The sequence below is a fragment of the Zingiber officinale genome, chromosome 5B (genome assembly GCF_018446385.1).
Source record: "Zingiber officinale cultivar Zhangliang chromosome 5B, Zo_v1.1, whole genome shotgun sequence".
NCBI classification, from domain to species: Eukaryota; Viridiplantae; Streptophyta; class Magnoliopsida; order Zingiberales; family Zingiberaceae; genus Zingiber; species Zingiber officinale.
In genome coordinates, this window is record NC_055995.1 from 6,666,098 (window position 1) to 6,672,097 (window position 6,000).

Sequence of the window (6,000 nt, forward strand, 5' to 3'; positions counted from 1 at the left end):
TTCTCCCGTTCTCTTCACCGAGCTTACGAATACTCATCGCCAGTTCTTGAAGTTTCTTGGAGATAAGTGTTGTTGCACTTCCAAGGTCAAGAGATGTTTCAAACAAGAAGAAGGAGCAAGCTAGGGTTTCATTGATTGTAATCTTGTAAGATTTCATTTTGTATTAGCTTGTATTTTCCTCTTCTTGTATTTCTTTGTGTATGAGCTTGCACGAGACTTCTCCGCCTCCGGATTGTTTCTAAGAATGAGTATTTCATAGTGGAGAGTGTGCATGAAAGTCAGATCCTTGGATTAGTCACCTCTTCTTGAGGTGGATACTAAGTAAATCAATCTTGTTAGCATTGGGGAGCTTTGCGTCGAGTTTGTCCGCTGTACATCATCATCGTTAAAGCGCGAGAAGCTATTCACCCCCTCTAGCTTCGAAGTGACTCAACAAGTGGTATCAGAGCGAGACTGCTCTCACTGAACTCATCGCCGGAGAAGGCAACGAGCTAGAGGAAGAAGAAGAAGTTGAAGTTCAAATTTCAACAAGTCAAAGATTTCAACAAGCTTAACTTCAAGATGGATTTTTGAGATGAACTTGGATTTGACACAAGGGAGCCTCCACCATTCATAATGGCTAGCTTCGATTCTTGGAAATTAAGGATCAAAAACTTCTTCAGGATGAAGATAGAGCAATGATTTGCTCTAATAGAGGGTTTTCAAGCTCCAAGAGATTCAAAAGGAAAACTCATCAAAAGGAGCAAATGGAGTCAAGAGAAAAATCTAAAGATATGAGGCCAATGATAAATTGACCAAGCTATTGGTCAATTTATTGCCTAGTAATATCTTGAGAAAGATAGGAGAATTTAAGAATGCTAAGGAGCTTTGGAGCAAATTGGCAAGAATCCATGATGATCCCTCCACTATACAACATCAAGAAGAATCCAAAGAGAGCATTGGATCAAGAAGAAGAGGAATTTGAAGTTGAGATAGGCTCAATATCGAAAGAAGAAGAAGAAGGTTCATCTTCTAGAGAGCACGAAGATAAAGGAAAAGGAGTATACTTCTTATTTCATGTGCATGAGGATAAAGATGAAGAGGCTTCCACCTTAAGGAAAAAGATGAAGAGGCCTCCACCTCAAGGATTGAGGGGGAGCATGGAACATCAATGTCTGATAAAAAAGAAGTCTCTTTGTAAAATACCGAAAATAGGAGAATAATAATAAGGAAATTTTTTGGAATTTTTAGAAATTTTTCGGGAATTTTTCGGAGCTCGTATGAACGAGTTTACGGGGATAAAAACAAGACCTCGGGAAGACCTATTTGGGCTACCCTATTTTAAAGAGGAAATATTTATTTTCTTTAACTCATTCCCTTTTTCTTTTAATTTATTTTATTTTGATTTATTCCTCTTCTTCGCCCCGTGCCTCACCCGAGCTCCCTCACGCGACCTTCCCCTTGCGCCGACTGAGCCCTAACCGCACGGCGGTTTCCTCCACCTTCTCCTTCATTTTCTTCCTCCCGAGCCGCACACCCGAAGCTTTCTCCTCTTCTCCTCTCCTCTGCCGCCACCACAGCGACGCCGTGCCCTAATTGGGTTGTGCCGCCGCCGAGATTGCTTCGCCGCCACCGACCTAGTGCAGCCGCCGGCGACGCACGGAGCAGTGCCTCACACCCTGGTGCCCTAGCATCTCCGCCGACGCCACTGACTCCTCTCGGCTGCTTCTCTGTGCCGGCCACCGTTTTCCTCTGCCGGCGCCGATCCTCACCCTTGTGCCCTAGCCGACACCTCTCTGATTCTCACTGTGCCCTAGGTTCTTCGCCGACACGGTTCTGCTCGGGTTGTTTCCGGCCTGGAGCAAGGAGGATTTAAGTTATAGCTTTTCCCTCTCTGCCACATCTCGGCATAGCGCCGCCGACCGCACCAGTACATCTTCACTGTCGCCGGCCATCAGGTACAGCCGAGCCTTAGTTGGTTTTGGAGGTAAGTTGTGTGGTGTGGAATTTGGGTTATGGCTTGATCTGTGTTCATAATCTCAGTTCTTGACCTTGCTTGGACCAGTTGGTGGATTTCTTCTCTCTGTGTTGCTGCTGTGCCCTAGTTCACCACTACAGGTGCCGCTCTGTTCTTTACAGCAGAGTGGTGATCTTAGAGGTAAGGGGAATAGGGAGGACTTGCTGTGGTTTTCTTGGTTACGGCAGAAATTCCAACTAGTAGCACTCTTGTTCCAGCAATCAACAGGGCTGTGACTTCAAGGTATGTTGTAGGAATTTAGCTACGTGTGGTAGTTATATAATGGATCATGTGTAGATGGGTTATGTGAATCTGGAATTCGTTAATGTTAACAAGAGGTGCTAATTTAGGTGAAGTCATTGATTTAAGATGAATTGGGAGTTTAGTGAATTAACTGTGTTTAGTTGTAGATCAAGGATTAAATTGAATATTGTGGTTAGTTGTTTATTTATGGTTGGGTTATCTGGTGGTAAGTTGAAGACTGAATTGCCACTAGAATTGATTTAAGTATAGACTTAGATTTAAATGGAATGGATACTCTAGCTTCCTAATCGGATTAGGATTTAGTTTAGCTATTTTGTTTATAATGAAAATTAGCTAAATTGTACGATTTATCACAGGACTTTGACGCGAGACGAGTATCTCAGAGTCAGATTTGGATCATTTTATCGGAGGCGGGTACTTTTGACTTATGTTATTTGATATACATTGTAGTGAATATAACAGATTGCATTAATTATGTTTCTCATTCTGCTTCGTTTAATCACTACCCAAAATTTTTATACCTGCTTGATTGATTGATTGGTTTGCATCTCATGTATACTTTACCTGTTTATACATGCTTATAGGGTAGTGATATACCATGCTTCACCATGTTCAGGACCTAGGTTTTATACCTTCTGTGTACCTTTGATTTGATTTGATTCGTTGACCTATGGTGCACTTTTATATACACATGGATTAGGTCAGGATATTTTGTGGTTAGTGCCATGCACCATTTGCATGATTGCATGCTGTGCGATAGTCCGCTCCATTATTGTTGAGCACATCGCCAGTTACATGGATCTGCACACACCATCACTCATGGGTTAGTGGTTGATTCAGGCAGAGTGTGTTGCAGCAGGGACTCTGTTAGGCACCGTTGGTCCGCTCATGGGTAGTGTGACACAACGTGTTATCCGGCAGAGATTCCTCCCTGTCATCATGTACCGGGAGTTGAGAGCATTGCGCTCCCCCATTTATGATTTGGGGTAGGAGGATAGGTGTACTCCGACAGCATCCCGTCTACTCGGTCACTCATCAGGAGTAGTGACGACAGAGTGCACGGTTGTCACAGCCCTACCCACTCGGCCTCACTTTTGTGTGAGATGGTTGACTGACGTCAGGGGTGATCAGGATGCATCATTGGCATCATATGCATGATGCATTTATTGCTTGTGTTTGTGTTTGATGCATTTATATGCTGCATATTGTTTGGATACCTATGTTTGACATGCATACAGGATTTTCATATCACTCGGACTGTTTGCCCTTATACCCCGGTCCTGGTTAGTACAGTATTCTCTTGTTTACTTCTGTTTGCATTTACCTTTATTACATCAGGAGACTGTACGCATGATTAGTGCGAGGTGTTATTTCCTTACTTTGTATATCAGTTGTACCTGCTGAGTGTTGGACTCACCCCGCCTCCATTGTTGTTATTTTTCAGGTTGACACTGTCAGGAGAGAGTTCCAATTGCTAGTCCCCTGCCGACCACAAGCTGTTTTTATCTTTTGGTTTGTTATTTAGACTGTGATAGACTTATTCTGTTTGAGGATTTGGATATTGTATGGATTCTTATGATCGATGGATTTTCGTATGGTTTAGATTTGTTCATTTAGATTTGTTCTACTACGTGCCTGCCTAGACGGCAGAAGAGGTAAGTTGATCTTATCGTCGGAGTTGAGCTTTACGAGTGTAGTTGAGTAGGGTTGATTTCGAGTCAGGGTATTATTATTCTGTTTACTTATTATATAAACTGCGTGGGTGATTGTTTATTTACTGTTATTATTCCAGCCGCATGTGGCTGAGGTATTTGGATATGTAGAAAGTTTCAAATTGTCCGCCGTACAGGGGAGATGCTGCCGAAATTTCTTCGGACAGGGACTCCTCCGGGGCGTGACAATTTAGTGGTATCAGAGCCAGGTTTTACGATCTTTGTTTTCGTATTTTGGCTATTTGGAATAACCTGATACCAATTTATTATTGGTATCAGAGTGCCAAGGTTGGCGATACTTGTTTGATTTTCATGTTACAGATTTTCGAGATTTGGCTGATACCAATTTATTGGTATCAGAGCGGGTTATGATACCTGCTTTAGGTATTCTGGATATTTGGATATTTACTTCGGTTTGTACGGATTTCCGTTATGTTATGTTTCGGAGTTATATGGATTTCCGACGATTTTTATGTTCGGAATTTTGAGGTCAGAAGTTGGGGACTGGACAACGGTGGAACATCTCCAGACGACATATAGGTATGATGTGTAATTTTATAGTTTATGACATGTATTAGTATTCTTTATTTAGTACCTGTCTGGTTGTTGTAACACATATTACATGTGATGGGTTAGCCATTGAGCATGGTCGACCTTAATAGAGATCAAGGATTATAGTCTCTGGTGATTTTTCATATCATACCATCAGTAGTTTTAGCTTCTGTTACTACTAGTAGGAGATGGAGGCACATACCAGCCTCTGCTATTGTTAGCTGGCTAATGGATGATACCTACATATTCCTGTTGACTTAGCCAGTAGAGTTTTTATACTCATATCTTTTGGATATTAGGGTATCCGATACGATGAAAATTGGTCATTTGGGGAGTTATCATGTTTGATCATTGTTGAGAATGGTTTGAGGTTGAGGGATATTGTGAGATCTGATATTGTGATGTGTTGATTTTTAATGATTTATGAGAGTAAATGTTATGTGGTTTTCTGATGATCTATTACTAGATATTTGTTTTGATGATCTATTAGTGGATAACTATTTTGATGATCTATTATTTGGGTTGTCGTTGATGGTGACATAGTGAGTGTCATGTACGATATTCACAGGTTTGATGATTATAGTTGGTGATCAGATATAGATCGGGTGCTAGAGAGTTTACGGTTGAGTGTGCCTATGAATTTTAATAAATCTGGTTAGTTGTGGTTAGTTAACAGGATGATAAAATTGATATTTGCTTCTTTTGATATTGGACTATGTGGATAAATAATGATTTGATGTTTTGAATGCTAACTTGCTCTCATGGGGAGTAGAGACTTATTCATCTGATATTATGTGGGCTGATATTTTTGAGGATAAAAATGAGAGTGTCTTGATGTTCTTGAATTCTGACTTTATCTTTTGGGTCGTACACATTTATACATATGATTATTATGGATTTCTGGTAGATTATACCCGAGTGGTTAGACATACATGTCTGATTATTTATTGGAGGTATTTGGCAATTAAAAACTATGTTGTGGAATGTGCACATATGTTTGAGTGTTTTATTGGATGTATTTTATCGATTTAATCTGAGTTGTGATATGTGCGGATGTGTTCGATGTAATATTTGAGGTATCTTGTTTATTATATGATTGTTCTGAGTGTATACTCGTGTCGATTATGATTTGTTGGAAGTATTACGTTGATTATACTCTTGGCATAGGTGTATATATGCCATGTGAGGTTGTTTGAGGTGTATTGTCGATTATACCTATGTTGATATTTGCACACGGGTTCGGTATGCATTGTTGGAGGTATCACAATGAATTATACCTATGTTGTGAGTATGTGTGATGTGTACAAATTGGAGGATTATGTCGATCATACATATGTTGTGAGAGCAAGTGTGCCAGGTGTATTGTTGGTAGCAGCATGATGATTCTACTTATGTTGAATGCAGGATGTGGAGTGTCTGCATTATGTCATTTGTTGTATTATCCTGTCAACCCATATTCTTATCAGTGAGTGACTC

General features: G+C 40.6%; 1 long non-coding RNA gene across 1 annotated transcript; it reads left to right on the top strand.

Moving 5' to 3' along the window:
• Nucleotides 1-1,420: 1,420 nt before the first annotated feature.
• LOC121987225 lies at nt 1,421-2,674 on the top strand. Its single transcript, XR_006113445.1, has 3 exons — nt 1,421-1,966; nt 2,045-2,239; nt 2,617-2,674. It is a non-coding gene; the product is annotated as an uncharacterized LOC121987225 (long non-coding RNA).
• Nucleotides 2,675-6,000: the final 3,326 nt, after the last annotated feature.